Genomic DNA, 16,309 nt, shown 5'->3' on the forward strand with positions numbered 1-16,309 from the left:
AAGAATACCAGAGGTTTTTATCAGTCCTTATCACAGATGAAAAATATGTTATTTACCCTATGCTTTGAGTACTAAGAATGAAAATTAGGAGTTGTCAACCAGGAAATACATAAAAATCAGGACAGAGTACGAGAAGCTTGAAGGCCGTATTCGTGGTAAATTCCTACTTTTTGGAAATAACTAAAGTATATTTTAATGGTAGTGTGTTAAACTAAATGACTTATGCACATATTCAGTGCAGTGATGCAACCTGTTTAAAGTTGTCAGATTGTCTTGATGGCTTCAGTCAATATACATTTATGTTTGTGACAAGTTTGGTATTAACTTTTAAATGGAAATAGGTTTCATGTATTGTACTTATTGAGAACCATTTCACATAGTATCCGTGAAAGAAACATTAGCATCTCTCTTTTGTAAATAGTTGTTATATTTTTGTTTTTGTGTGTCCATCTGATTAACTGTTGGTTCACCTAACAATACCTGTCTCAATGCCACATGACATCCAGGGAGTAGCCAAAAATTATTCAGGAACTGAAAAATAATAAAGCTGCATCTGAAGAATGTAGCATAGTGCAGAACTTTCCAAAATGAACTGCTGTTTATAGCGGAGTTCGACTCTTGGCTCCTGCTATGCCCCTTGATGCACTGTTATTTTGTGAAACGTATATTCTCTCAGGGTTTTCCTGTTCTGGTGGGTGAGAAAAACTGCACCACCCTGTGAATAGTATTTTAAAGGAATGGGTACTTACATCAACAAATTTAGTGAGCGTTGATGCAAAATCAAAGACATTGATGAAAAGAAAAAGAGAAGAAAGAAATTGCATATCTGCCTCGTTCTGGCCCAATCCCTGTAAAGATTAAGACTGCCACAGAAACATGTTGCACAGTGTATTTTGCTCATGGAACAGAGATAAAGTCTTTGTAATGTTGAAGACAATCTATGTCCTCAAAAGTCAGTTTCATTCTGCATTCCTTGCATATGTGGTGTCTCGTGGTGGGGGCAGAATACTGAGGAGGGTGCAAGAACTTTAGTGACACACATGACTAACACTAAAGCAAATCAGCTTTCACTGAGCACTGCCTCAAATGTTCTGTAGTTATTAAATGAAAAACAGTGTGACCAGAATTGCAGTGCAAATGCTAAGTTTTTGGGACAACATAAATAGTAATTTGAAATAAAGAAATTAGGAAAATTGATAGATCAGAATGGAGCACCAAAGCATATAGTGGGTGCTGGGAGTAGAAGTTCATTATAAGTAACAGCATGACACCAACAGTGGAGTCCAGGTGATGAATACGCACAACAGCACAGCTTGCAGCACTTGAAAAGACAACAGGGCTGGTTGTCGAAATGATTCAACAACATAGCAGAACACTTCACCAGTAAGCACACTATTAATCAGCCATTCTGGGAAAATGTGGGATATCAAGAAAGATGTCAGTAATATATATATATAGGATTTTCCCTTCTTTCAGAATGTATAAATTATTATCCAAAGCACTTACTAACAAGGGTAGGACAAAAACTTGAAAAACAGCTACACAGGTACCAATTAGCTGTTGAAAGATAGATAATATGCTGGACAGATCATAAGATTAAGAACATCACAAAGATGATGATCACGGGATGACGTAAGGTTTGTAGCAGATTTTGTTTATTTTAAGGAAGTCTTTACTCTTGGTACAAATGTTGTTTGAACTGTGGGGTTCTATAGCAGACAAGGCTGGATAGCAGAACAAGGAGTCTTATGAAATAGACCCTTACTAACACCAAATCAAAGATTAAGAGCATAGAAGAGATCTCAGAGCATAGAAGAGATCTCAGATTTATTTTATGTCGAGGCTTAATGAGACGAGAAATGGCTGAGACCCATACTAATAGGGTCCTGAAAAAGGTGGCGAGAGAAAGGAAGGAATTGAAGCTTAAAAATCTTTCTAAATTAAAAGGGGGGAAATTGGTATAGAATAATTTGTGTGGCACATGATATTTCAGTCTTCACCAAAAACTTGGAAATAGAGAAGGAAATAAGTGAGCTGTTGCAAAGATAGCAAAAAACAACAGAGCTACGAATCTCACTTAAGAATTTTGTGATTAACACCGAAGAAATCCCATTTGGCTGTGAGTTGAACAGAAAAAAAATCCAGATAGTAAAGAGCTTAGAGTACCTTGGAGAAATAGTACGAGAAACCAGATGAGACAAGGTCCTGATAAAACAACATATATGAGGAAAATTGAAATTGCTTATCAGCTAGTTAAGGACATGTACAACAAAGTAGCGACATGTGGATCTAAATTCAAATATCTGTATACAATTGTCAAACTCCAGCAGAAACAGTGTCCATGATTGGAAAGAATGAGATGTGAGGGGTATTAGAAAAACACAAATTATTTAGGAATAAAGGGGACACCTCACTGAAAGGCAAAAGCTCTGTGTTGTCGATAGGCGCACAAACAGCAGGTACAGCTGGCTTTCGAATGTACGCTCCATACCTTTCATTTGTGTGCCTACTGATGCAGTGCTTCTGCCTTTCAGTAAGTCGTCTGCTTTATTCCTTTTCTGTACAGTATTAGAAAAAGAGAGAGAATAATGCTTGGAAAATTGTAGACTGGGTGTAGTGGCTTAAATAATAGTAGTAGCACTGACAGGAAAAAGAAGACTGTTTTGTGGTTTTTTTTTTATAAAGTATGATCGATAACAAGCTACTTTCCAGATTTTTCAACCAAAAGAAAATAGCCAATGTGGTTTCAGAAAGTAATAACTGATCTCATGAAGTTAAGAATAGATGAAGAGAACATACTGAACAATGGTAAATACAGTGAAACCCCTATTTTACGTTTTCGTGCAGTCCAGACTTAAAAAAAACTCAAAATTGAGAAAAGTGTTAAAACCCCCTAAAATGAGCAAAAACACAAGTAATTTGCGTATAGATTAAAAATCACAATCCCCTCCAATACGCTGTATAAAATCTGAGTGTAGGAAATTAAATGTACGATACAGTGCTTATACAATTACTTGTGGTAATGAATTTCATCACATAAGTTCTTTAAAAAATCACACAGGTGTAACAAGTAAAAACTGATCAAGAAATTGAAACTGGTATCTGGGTGCAAGGTAGTCGAACTGTTTTCCGACTTGCTACAACTATAGATTATATGTTCAAAACACACATTTTTGAGAGCTCATTCTTTGTGCTCACTCAGAAAAAAGGAAAACTTGATGAACATGCTGTACTAAACCAAAAACACCACAGCAGCTAAGTGGTTAAACCATAAACATAAATGTGGACATCTGCTTACTGACATACTTTGTCACCATTGCTGTTATTGTTTAATGCTTTTCTTGTGAGCCACACTTGATATGCTCGCCACAATTAAAGTGTTATTTTAGGCTTGAGAGAAACAGAGACGTGAAAAACATGAGTTTACTTCCCCAATTGATGTTACAAGGTTATTAGAAATCAACTCAGTGAATTTCTGTACACTGTGTGAAATGTAAATTTGAAAGAAAGCTTAGGTGCTACAGTTTTGCTTCTTGCCCTCTGTCACTGCTGGGAATTTTTATGATCTACTGTGTGTGGTGCAAAGTATATACATGAGTAGTGTGTGTAGTTGTAGCAACTGTATCATGTCTGATTTGAACACAAAAGTCTTTAAAATGTGCTGTCGCAATATCCTTGTTCTATTTCCGTGTGACATCTCTGTCAAAGCACATCATCTGCATGAAAAGTATATTTTCAGCACCCCTACCTGCACTCCTGTCGCTGAAGGATCACTCCCTGTCTTCACGCATCCAGTAAAGCACTCCATCTTCAGGCCACAAGTGGCCCACCGGGACCATCCGACCGCCGTGTCATCCTCAGGTGAGGATGCGTATAGGAGGGGCATGTGGTCAGCACACCGCTCTCCCAGTCGTTATGATTGTTTTCTTTGCCCGGAGCTGCTACTATTCGATCGAGTAGCTCCTCAGTTGGCATCACGAGGCTGAGTGCATCCCGAAAAATGGCAAAGTGCATGGCGGCTGGATGGTCACCCATCCAAGTGCCGGCCACGCCCGACAGCGCTTAACTTCGGTGATCTCACAGGAAGCGGTGCATCCACTGCGGCAAGGCCATTGCCACACATCCAGTAGGTGAGCTCATTTTACGTGTGTTAGTGTGGTATGGTGTGGTGGCTGTGCTGACTATGCAGTGACTTAACAAGTCATCAGCCAATCAGAGTTCACTAGGCGGAAATGTGTGATGTTTCCTCAATTATGACTGGACATATTCCTCAAGATTCAGTGTTTGAAATTAAAAGGTTTGATGATTGATATTGTTGCTGAATACAGTACATTGGAAATACATGCAAAAAGATGAAGCCGAATTACAAGTGGTACAAGAAAAGGTGGTGGCTGGGCCCCTTCAGCACATATTGGCTCGGTCCAGAACACTTTGCACTTTGTTTTGACTGTCTTGATTTTACATTACCACAGCAACCTAGCAGTAGTTGTATCACAATTTCACAGTGAAGCTAAATGGTGCAACTTGTGCTGTTAACACCGACTGTGGATTACATCAGCATTTGCTCATTCACCTCTCCCCTCTCCACAATAGCCTAAAACATTCCCTTAATTCCACCACCAACTGCGGTGCGAACCATCTGTCTTTTGGGCCACTTATAACTTGTTCACTTGCATCAAATGTCAATAGGAAGAAAAACTGGATGAACCCAAGCAAGGTGTCGAGTAAGAACTTAAAATTGAGGTAAATCTTACCAGGAAGAAATGTTAGATGGGGATATTTTTAGCATTGATCTTATCTGTTTTTCACCGAGGCTACAAATTCATGGTGTAAAACCAGAGAATGTTAAATTGAAGTTCCACTATTAGGTAATGGATGGACATATTCAGTGGTTTTTAAGAGATGGAGGAAGAGTTGAAGAAGAAAGGATAAGCTAATCACCAGAACAATGAAGCTATGCTATCACAATGAAAAGAGATTAATGATAAAAAATGACATCAGGATTGTCATATGTGGCCCATAGGGGGCCTAAATGAAACTTAAACAATTGTAGCAATATCTTGTGCACTTCTTCCTTAAAATAACGTTTTCATTATATCTTTTCTGTAGTGAAGATGCATGAGTTCTCATGTACGTGGAAAATCAAAAGTCGCAGTACACCCTGTTATGTCAAAAATCCTGCAGGAATGGGGAAACCTGAATATTCCACTAAGCTATCAGTGCGGTGGTCTATCTTTTAAAGTGTGTGCCAAATGTGGGCACCATCTTGAAAACAGCCATCTCACATCTAAGTCATTTTTTTAAATGGAAAGTGGTAGTCTGATTTACCAAATAGCATCAGCATTTTCTGAGAAGTTCATTTAGATACGAAGTAGCAGTTATGGTTCAAAAGTTACAACACTTTGCTGTTGCAGTTAACTGAAAATACCGTTGGCCACAGAGGAGAGAACTGAGGTTATTTTGATATCTGGAGAATGGAGCTTATGTGTCATAGAGGCAGATTTTAACGACTTGCACCCAGAAAGACCTCCAGTTTCACCCAACACTGTTAGGGGGTTAATTTCAAAATTCTGAGAAACTGGAACTGTGGCTGACAAGTCACAAGGTGGCTGACCAAAAGGTGCTACTGATGAGACAACCTCAACAATGGTTTTGACATCCTACGTGAATCGCCCATACCACAGCACACAACGTTTGTTAGCGGAAATTGGAATCAGTCAGTCATTGATCGTATGAATTATTCATGCATTCAAGATTTAGCTACTCCAGCATCTAACAGAGGATGACCCAGATAGATGTATGCAGTTTTGTAAATGGGGCCTAGAGCAAGTTCAACAAAATGGCTCTTTTGCGGAAGGTGGCAAACTCTTTTGTCAGTAATGAAGTCAACCATCAGAGCCACAGATGCTGGAGTGAATCAACACTGCATGGAACCATTCAAGGTAATTGGTTATGTAAAGGTTATTGTGTGGTGTGGAATATGGTGTACCCAAGTAATTGGACCCATTTTCATTGACCAGGACCTAAACATGCAATGCTACTGTAAACTCTGCAAGAAGTGGGGTTTCCCTTAGTTCTAAAGAAGATGGCATCTTCCCCATGTAGTTTCAACAGGATGAGGCTCCACCACACTATGGAGCAGTTGTTTGTCAGTGGTTAGATGGTCAATTTCCTGATCATTGGATTGAGTGATGTGATTCTGTGGAATGGCCACTGGGATCACTTGATTTCACATGACTTAACTTTTATCTGTGGGGTCATTTAAAGAACTGGTATATGCAGAGGAAGTAAGAAACAGACACCATCTCAAGTGCATGCTGACTGGCTTCAGCTCCTTCAGATATGCGGTGATCAAGAGAGACACCATGTCAGACACATTTAATGACTGTCCTTTCTGGAGTATAGTCCAGCCTGTAATTCCAACCAAAGTGTGTTGTAACTTTTGAACTCTAACAGCTACTTCAAATCTATTTACTGTAATGAACTTGTCAGAAAATGTTGATGTTATTTGATGTATCACACTACATTAAAAAAAAAAAAACTTACTTAGATTTAGGATGCCTGATTTCCAGATGGCGCACATGTTCGGTACATACCATAAAAGATAGACCACCTCACTCACACCTTACTGGAATATTCTGGTTTCCCCATTCCTGCAGGGTTTCTGAGATATAACAGCATGTAGTGCGACTTTTGACTTGCTCTGTATAACTCAATTATTACTCAGTAAGGTGCTAGATGTAGAGAGATTCTTATTTAAATATTCCTGTGATAAAAGTGACTGCAGTTCATCACTTAATTCTGAGTTACAGATGTGTGTAAATTAAAACTGCATAGAAAACAAACAGAAAACAATTTGAGGGAGTGTTCCTTAAGTATATGATGTATCAAATTGTTGGTATATTTTCTAACAATGTTGTAGCAATTTAAACAAATGTGTATGTTTGGAGGGGGGAGGATGAAGGGGGATGGAGAGGTACAAAATTTAATTAAATTTTGTCTATGGATATAGAAATATTGTGTGCATTGTTAATCAACAGAGTATACAGATTTCAACGTAGGAGCATGATGGCATTTAAAATGTCAGTAATTTTTGGATGACTTGGAATTAGTATCATTTTAAGGAGTACCTTATAATTCCAATCAGTATGATGCAACTGTTCGTATATCCCATTTCCTTTTCAAGCACTTTTGTTCTCGGAAATAATTTTCCTGTTTTTTAATAAAAATGTAGACCCATATTACAAGAAATTAGTAATTAACTCTTATTCACTGTTCTATGAGGCCTAATAACTGGAATAACTAGAATTTTTATTGTGATTGCACCTGGGGTCAAAAAAGAGTGTAGTTTGATGTTAACGTTCTAGGAACCCCACAGAAAACAATCACATGCTAAAATATTTGGTGATGAAAGTTGCTTGGGGGGGGGGGGGGGGAGGGGGGGTATGAAGCAGGCTATTTCAATTTCACATCCCTAAATTTTGAAACTGGGAATAAATAGGAGATATTTTCTCAGTACAGTTATTGATTCTCTTGGGTAATGGTAAGTTGCACCTTCTTATTGCAGCAAGAACTAGCACAGAGTTTTCATGTTACATAGTGAGTTCTGTGTTACATTCTCATGATCTTTTAACCTTCAGTTAAGTTGATGTAGTAATGATGTGTTTGCAGTGTTAGGTCTTAGTTCAAGTTTTTGAAAATTAAATTGTGGTAAATTTCAGAACTTCTTTTTTCCTTGACAAGTAGGAAAGTACATTTTTGTTCAAAATGAGAACATCAGCACTTTTAGCATGCATAAATTGCCATAGTGACTCATTCTGCCATAATTAAAAAATCACTGTTATATAAAAGATCTAAGTGTAAAGGTGACAAACAGGTGTATGTGTTTTGGGGCGGAGTCACAAGCACTATAACATTGACGGACATGAACTAATCTCTATATAGACTATTTGTCATGGAAATTTCTATAATCCTGACAATTTTATCACCTGTACGAGCCGTACTTGACATCACAGATCCAGTTGTTCTGAAATTATGTATCCCTTTCAATGTCGTGTTTTGAATTGAAATGGCACTCTGGCAGCCAACACTGAAGTGATAGCAAAACCAACACTGCACAAGCATCACTGTTGTATATTGACTGTGCCTCTGTTGTTGACAGGTGTGTTACAATGACCAACTGCCACAGATGTAAGCAGTTGGTCTTCTATTGTAGGCAAGACTACACGCTGATAAGTGGGAACATCTGTTAATGTTTGCACCAGTGTAGTGTTTCAGAGAATTATGCAAACAAATAGTCCATGTACAATAACTGCATTTATTAGGACACTCAAGTGGAATGTAGAACTCTGGTATAACTGAATACAAGTAGCACTTCCTGGAACAGTTAACTTCCAGTAACTGTGTCCGCAACCTGACTGAGTCCACAAGTCTGATAGTTCCTGTTTCACATCACTATCAACCAAGCTATCTTCCGAGATGACTTCCTGGAGGTCCAAAGTACTGGCAGCGATACCACTCACTGATGACTGCTGTATACGGTTACTTTCTGGCTTCTTAGTGTGGACTCCAGCTGTTGAATGTTCATGCCGTGAACTGACTGTAGAGGCCCAGCAGAGCTGGTTATATTATCATACAGATGAATAAACTCAATCCATGTGAATGGTTGCCGCTGATCAGGCTGATGAGCTGCTTGCTCTTTGGTTCTCCTCATGATGTAATGACTTCTGGCGGATGATTGGTGTCTGCAGAAGGCGTGGCAAAGTAGTTCCGTTGACTGCAATTCCCCTTTAGCTCAGTTGTCACTGCCAGCCTTGTTGAATGGTTGTGCCTGCTGATTATGCAACTGATGTGGGCACACCGCACCATACAAAGGAGAAAATAACAATCACAAAAGTAGATGTTTAAATAAATGTGTCAATAAGATGTAATGTTCAGTCATCCACAGGTTGATTTGATTTGATTTGATTTGATAAGGGAAGCAAAAACAACATTGGTCAAGCCCACTGCTGCTCACACTGAAACAGAGTTTATTGTGCAGTATCGTTCTACGTGTCTCTAGTGAAGCCAACCAGTGCCCTTGAACAGTGCAAGGAGATCCTTTACCAGTGGTTTGCTAGACACAATTTCTTCAGGTCTGGTTGATTTGAATATTCTGTGTCTTTTAATTTCCAATGCCTCGCATTCGAAGATAAAATGTGATGCGGTTTCCTCGCCCATATCACACATCCTACATTTGGGGTTTCTTCTATTATCCCGATTGTGTGTAGGTGTTTCTTGAAATTCCCATGGCCTGTCAATAGTCCAACCATGAGTTTCATTTCTCTTCTGTTCAAGCCCAGGATTGACACACTTCTCTTAGAACATAGCTTCGGCATCAATACTGTGCCATGTTTTTGCTTTTGGACCTTATCTCCTAGTCCAGTCTTGTAGTTTTATTTTGATCATCACTTTGGTGATTGTCAGGACAACTTCCAGTCCAGTAAATGGTGTCATTGCCCTTATGCTGGCCAACCTATCACCTTGCCCATTACCACTAATCCCTGAGTGACCACAGACCCACAATAGGTTTACTCTATTGATTTCCCCTAGTTCCACGGACTTTGTGGCATTCTGCCATGATCTTTGATCTTGTTACAGAGGCTGCCAGTGCTTTTAGGGCTGCTTGGGTGTCTGAGTAAATGAAAATGCTACAACCTCTGTAGCACCCCCACAAATTCTCCTTCACGCACACACTGATAGCAGATATTTCTGCTTGAAACACAGTCGCCATCTTCTCTAGAGAGATAGCACTCTCCAGCCTTGGCTGCACTCCATATACCCTGGCCCCAACACCTCGGTCTGTTTCCGAACCACCAGTGAACCACACTATGTCCCCAGTATGGTGTCAACATTTGTTCTCCCAGAGCTCTCTACTTTAAATTTCTTCATTGAAAGGCTTGTTGAAGCAGCTGGAAGTTATATAGTCGGCCGGGATTTCCCCAACCATACCTATTCTGCCCCACTCAGTATTTTAGTGTCAGGTCCTGGATACCCCATTGAGTTCCAGTTTTTGCCAGCCTTTAATCTGTGTGCTCCAGCTGCTGTCTCCATCTTTACCTGCAGGTGTAATGGGGGCATGTCCAGCATGGTTTCCATCCTAGTAGTGGGTGTGCTGCTAATTTCGCCTGTAATGGCTAAGCAGGCCAATCTCTGTGCCTTTGCAAGCACCTTAGCAGCTACCCGCCGTTCTACCTTTTTCCACCACACTGTAGCCCCATAAGTGATCATAGGTCTTGCTAACATGATGTATATCCAGTGCATACTCTTGGGGCTTAAGCCCCAGTTTTTACCATGAGCTCTTCTGGTACTCATTAGAGTACCTTTTGCCTTGGAACACGTGCTCCTTATGTGAGGGGCCCACGATAGTTTCTCATTCAGGGTTACTCCTAGATATTTCACTGTCTCCTTCACTGGTAGAAGATTGAGATTCCAATATTTGTGTTGGATCTGCTTCCTCATAAATGGTACTATAACAGTCTTCTTAGGACTGACCCTTAGATCCTGTTTCCTGCACCAATTTTGCACAATGTTCAATGTTCCTTGTGCCATAACTCCAACTACTTGAAAATTTGCCGAGTATTACTATGACGAGATCATCTGCATATCACTTGCAAAATTACTGTCTAGAGTTTAATTCTACAATGAGTTCATTCACCACAAGGTTCCACAGTAGAGTGGACATGAACCCTCCTTGTTGACAGCCTCTGGTGGTGTTGATCACTATTTTTCTTTGCATCATCATGGCTTCTACCTTTCTACCACTAAGCATCGCTCCAATCCACTTGCAAATGATGGTCTCTGTGCCATGCACCTCTGCTGTGTTAATCATGGATTCGAAGGTTGTGTTGCTAAAAGCCCCTTCGATGTCCAAGAAGATGCAGAGGGCTATTTCCTGAGGAATACAGCAGCATTTCCTCTCTCACATCTCCCCTCTCCACAACAGCCTACAACATTCCCTTAATTCCGCCACTACCTGTGGTGTGGACCATCCGTCTTTTGGGCCACTTATAACTTGTTCACTCACATCAAACATCAATAGGAAGAAAAACTGGATGAACCCAAGCAAGATGTTGAGTAAGAACTTAGAATTGAGGTAAACTTTAATAGGAAGAAATGTGGGATGGGGGTATTTTTAACGTTGATCTTACCGGTTTTTCATAGAGGCTTCAAATTTGTGGTGTAAAAGTGGAGAATGTAAAATCGAAGTTCCACTCTTAGATAATGGATGGACATATTCAGTGGTTTTTAAGAGATGGAGGAAGAGTTGATGCAGAACAGAGCTACAACAAGTTGGTGGAGTGCAGTTTCACACAATTTTCCTGGTTGGTGTGCATGTTGGTTTATGTGTAGAGGGGCCCTAGTTAACCTCCTCTCCCTAACATGCATGTTAACCAGTTTTTTCTAATGTTTTAAGAAGAAAAGAGAACAGACTGATTGGTCTCATATCCTTGGCCTTGGTATGATCAGTTGTCCCTGGCTTTGGAATGAAGACAACCTTCACCTCCCTCCAGACATTAGGAATGATTTCTGCTGCTAGGCTAACCCTAAATAGCCTGCATAGGAATCTTATTAAATTCGCTCCTGCTTGTTGTGGGAGCACTGGAAAAATTCCATCTGGGCCAGGTGAGTTGAACAGTTTGAATGTTCCTACCGCCCATTGGATTTTACTATTGCCAACACATTCTCTGGCAGATTCCCAGTTCTCCCTCTGAATATCTGAAAACCAATATCTCACAGGGATCTTGTCCTGGTCTATGTTGTCTGTCAGAGTACATTGAGGAAAATGAGTCGTAAGTAGTAGTTCCAGTGTTTCATGTGCTATCGTTGTATACTCCCCATCCCCTTTCCTTAAAGTACCTCCTGGATTAGTTGGTATCCTAGTGAGGATTTTGTGAAGTCTGGCCTGAACAGCCATACCTCTACACAGAACACCTTCCAGGACACTTGCTTTGCTTGCTTGGTTGCAAGAATGTATTTGATAAGGGCCTCCCAATATTCTGCCCATTGTCCTTTCCTTCTCGCAAGGTTAAACGGTCTTCGTACCTGTTTCCTCTGTGATTCCAGGTTTTTGTTCCACCAAGATACATTCCTATTCGTGCACTTCTTAGTGACTGAGCAGTTGTCGTGGTATGAGGCCATGATGGCAGAGGTCACTGCCTCTGCTAGCTCCTCAAACTCTACTGGATTCCTTATCAAAGTACTGACTTCTGATAGGCTTGATTCAAGGTCCCTCCTGTACCTCCCAGTCTGCTTTCCTGGGATTCCTATTGGACATGGTCTGTCTAATGCCCAATTCAACCTCAAACTTAATATACATGTGGTCTGATGATGATGGCTCTAAAGCCACATGCCATTGTTTGACATAACTACCCATCAGAGTGGAACCGAAGGTTATGTCAATTACCTCTTCCCTTCTTATATTCCTAAATGTAGGTTCCTTGCCACTATTGAGGATTGCTAAGTTATTAGCTAGAAGAAATTCGAGAAGGTTCTCACCTCTACTGTTGGTGTCGGTGCTGCCCCACGCTAATTTATGGGCATTAGCGTCGCATCCAAGCAATAGTTGGTCGCCCTGTTGTGCACAGGCTTCTGTCAGTGTCCTCATCTCCTGAGAAGGAGGAGCACTGTCCTCATAAGGAAGATATGCTGAGACCATTACAAACTCCCTCATGATACCTTCCTCATGTTGTCGCATCATGATGGTCACTAAGTCCCTTGAACAAAAGTCTGCCATCGACATGAAGAGGATTCCATTTTTTACATAAAAGCACGTTTTGGAGTTTCTTATATTTCTAGCATAAACCAGCTTACCTTCAGTGCCGCCGAGGCCTGATACTCCCCCTTTATATAAATAGGGTTCCTGAATCAGGGCCATGTCCACTTCTTGTCTTCCCAGAAAAGGACTCAGGGCAGCAGTGGCCACTTAACTTGTCGCCATTGTCGCTTCTGATGTCTTTCGTTACCCTGACGGCAACCTGCGAGAACCCTAAGAATAGTCTCAGGTCCTGTTCCCGCATTGCCTTCAGGGACTTCTCTCCGACTTCCACCACAAGAGTTTGGCCATTTGGTGCAACCTTCCTGTTGATTACCTTCCAGTCCTCTGTTGAGACTTTCGGGTTTTGAGACCCTCTTATTTCAACCAGAGTCTCTGGGGAGGTATCCTTAATGAGTTTTGTGGTCTTGAAGAGCTCAGCCGCTGTCTATACCAGCTGCTTCACATCCTCCCACAATGATATTCAGGGCAACTTTTCTTTAAGCCATTCCTCTGTACCCACCCCCTCACAGACAAAGGTAAGAGCACCGTGATCCAGGTAGACTCTCCTGAATTTAGGACCTGCACAGCATCCCCCCCCCCCCCAATGTTCTCAAAGACAGTCATCTGCACAAGCTGCTCCTGCTGCGAGGTGATCTTGACCAGTGGATAGCCTTGCTGGATGCTGGATAACCACCATCCTAAAAACCTAGACTGCAGTACTATAGGTCTGTTTCTCTATTTCTTGCCTCAGCTTTTTCTTAATATGCTTATCCTGAGAAGTGGGAGTCTTAGATTCCTCCCTTGTTCTCTTAATGGCTGCCCTCAATGTAGAAGGGGTTTGTACACCCCCTTTGCCCTGGGACAGTCTTTTCTTGGAGGTCTTGGACTCAAGCCCTTTTAGTTCCCTCCACTTTTATTTAGGAAGCCATTCTTTTCCTTCCTTTAGCTATTGTTCTCTAAGAAGTTTCCTCGTCTGAGCCCCAGACAAGTATTTGATCTTGATGTAGTCGAACTTCTTAGTAACCATTCCCACTTCTTGAACAGGTCTGTCCCCCTGTTCAGCTGAGGGCATGTTTTCCAATGGTTCCAGCCCCGATGTTTGGGTGTCCGAGGTGTCAAATTGTCCCTCAGCACTGCTATTTTCTTTTGTGTCCATTTTGGTCCAACGGGAGTTGGGTATCTAATTGGTCCACACTATGGAAACCCTACGTGGTGCAAGGCTAGTTACTCAGGGAGGTCGCCCAGTGTCCCTGAGGCTCCATTCACGACACATCTTCCCATGTGCCACGCACCCCTCAGCATGGATCGCATCACACCTTGGGTTGGGTATTGAGGAGTTGGGAAAGAACAAGGAATGGATGTGGGATGCCAGGTTGTTGTGGGACACACTTAGTCTGGTCCATCAGCCAAGACCTTACCGACCATAGGTTCCTACAACTGGCATTGCCCTCAGCTTTATGCAAACACACAAGCCTCACCACTGGCACGGACAGTGCTACTTCAAGGTGGTGTCCCCTGGAGAGGAACCACAGGTTACTGAAATGATATCTGTAACTGTCAACCACTGTTCATATGTTACACTTCCCATTCTCTCTTTTATATTCATCCAAGAGAATGGGTACCACAAAAAACCAGCCAAAGTTGCAAATTTCACATTTTTATTCACTCAATGACTAGTTTCAGGCTGGGGGCCTTATTTTCAAAAATCATCACTTTCGGAAATACCATTTTTGACTATGTTATGATGTTTTGAAAATAGATCCTGGCCCAAAACTAGTCATTGAGTGACCAAAAAAAGTGAAATTTGCAACTTTGGCTGGTTTTCCTTTGTACTGATTAACAGCTGGAAGTTTGTATCCAAGAGAATGTATTGCATAATGGTCCACAATTAATGATTTAAAACTGTAGTGTGAAATCATTACTTTATCAAAGAAGATGATTCCTCTATAATTTTTCATAATCATTGGTGAGTGATAAATTTAAGTCTTGTTCTTTTTAAACTATGAAAGCTTTAAATGTGAAATTCATGTAGCAATTTTGTCAGTTTCATGTGGGCTCAGAAGAAATCATTCCATAACTGATAATATTTTCCTGCTGGGCAGGATTATACAAGTCTTGGGAATCACTTAATAAATGTTACGGACTCTGGGAAAGCATTCAATATTACTTAGAAGTATAGCATCATCAAATGGCTTGTGAAAATATCTGCAACCACTTTGAACCAGGGAATAGTGTTCTTGAGGATTTTTTCCCAACCTTTGCTGTTATTAGTAGTAGTACAAGATCACCAACAAGGAGACTAGTCCATTATTCTTTATTTGTGGATTTTTCTCATTTTTGTTCGTGCTCCAGCCTCAGCAGTATATTTATTTATTGATCCATCTGTAGACAGTATAAATTCTATAGATGTTGTCAATAAAAACATAAATACATGAACATATAGAATAGCAGGCACATAAATACATACATACATTATTCTGCATGTTGATACTCATATTTCACTATTCTATTGAAGATACTGTAAAACCATTAGCATAATTGTCAATAAAATTCACATATCATTGCAGGTAAACCTTGACGGTATAAACATGCTTTTTCAATAGAACATTTTTGAGATCTCCTAAAGGCATACATTTCGCTTTTGTCTTTTAACACTGGTGGGAATTTCTTTTATGATTTAATTCCATGATATAGCACACTATTTTGGTCTTTTGTCTTGTTTTTCCTTCTGAGGTGTAAGTGGTTGTTGGATCAGGCCCCATCTTCATGTAGAGACCTGTTCATTGATGCTGGTCAATCTATTTCTTTAACTGTATCATTGTTTTTTTAGCAGCTCAGTGCAGTCAGTTCTTTTGCTACTTTTTGTTATAATTCATAAAGCCCCCTTTTTCGTAGCTTAAAGGTTGTTTGTATATTTTGCTCATTTGTTCCCAGAATGTTCTGCCATAACTAATTATAGATTGAAGATAGGCAAAATACGTTGTTCTATTGCACGAGCTATCATACACTGAATTTAGTATTCTAAGTGTGTAGCATGCTGACTCTATTCACTTCCTGAGGGTCTTTAGTTGTTTCGCTGACATACACACCTCGAAATTTTGTTCTTGATATACATTCTATGAGCCCATCTTTCACTTTTAGTTTGTTAATGTTGGGTTTCCTGTGTATTTGGAAATTAATATTGTCTTTTTAAAATTTTTTTCTTCATCTTTTTCATTTAGTGCAATTGGTGCCTCATCGGTGATTGTAACATTACTGTCATCAGCAAACAGTACTGTTTGACCATGTGTGACTCTCTGGGGACAATCAGACAATGTAAAATCCAGGATGGAATAATGATAATATTATCAAAAGGGTAGTTGCTATTCACCATGTAGCAGAGCTGCTGAGTTGCAGATAGGCACAACAAAAAGATTGTCAAGCAAGTAAGCTTTCGGCAAAAAAGGAAAAGGTCTTCATTGGAATTAGACCACACAAGGCCCCCCCCCTCCACACACACACAAGAAAACCTCA

This window comes from Schistocerca americana, chromosome 8, assembly GCF_021461395.2.
Source record: "Schistocerca americana isolate TAMUIC-IGC-003095 chromosome 8, iqSchAmer2.1, whole genome shotgun sequence".
Classification (NCBI taxonomy): domain Eukaryota; kingdom Metazoa; phylum Arthropoda; class Insecta; order Orthoptera; family Acrididae; genus Schistocerca; species Schistocerca americana.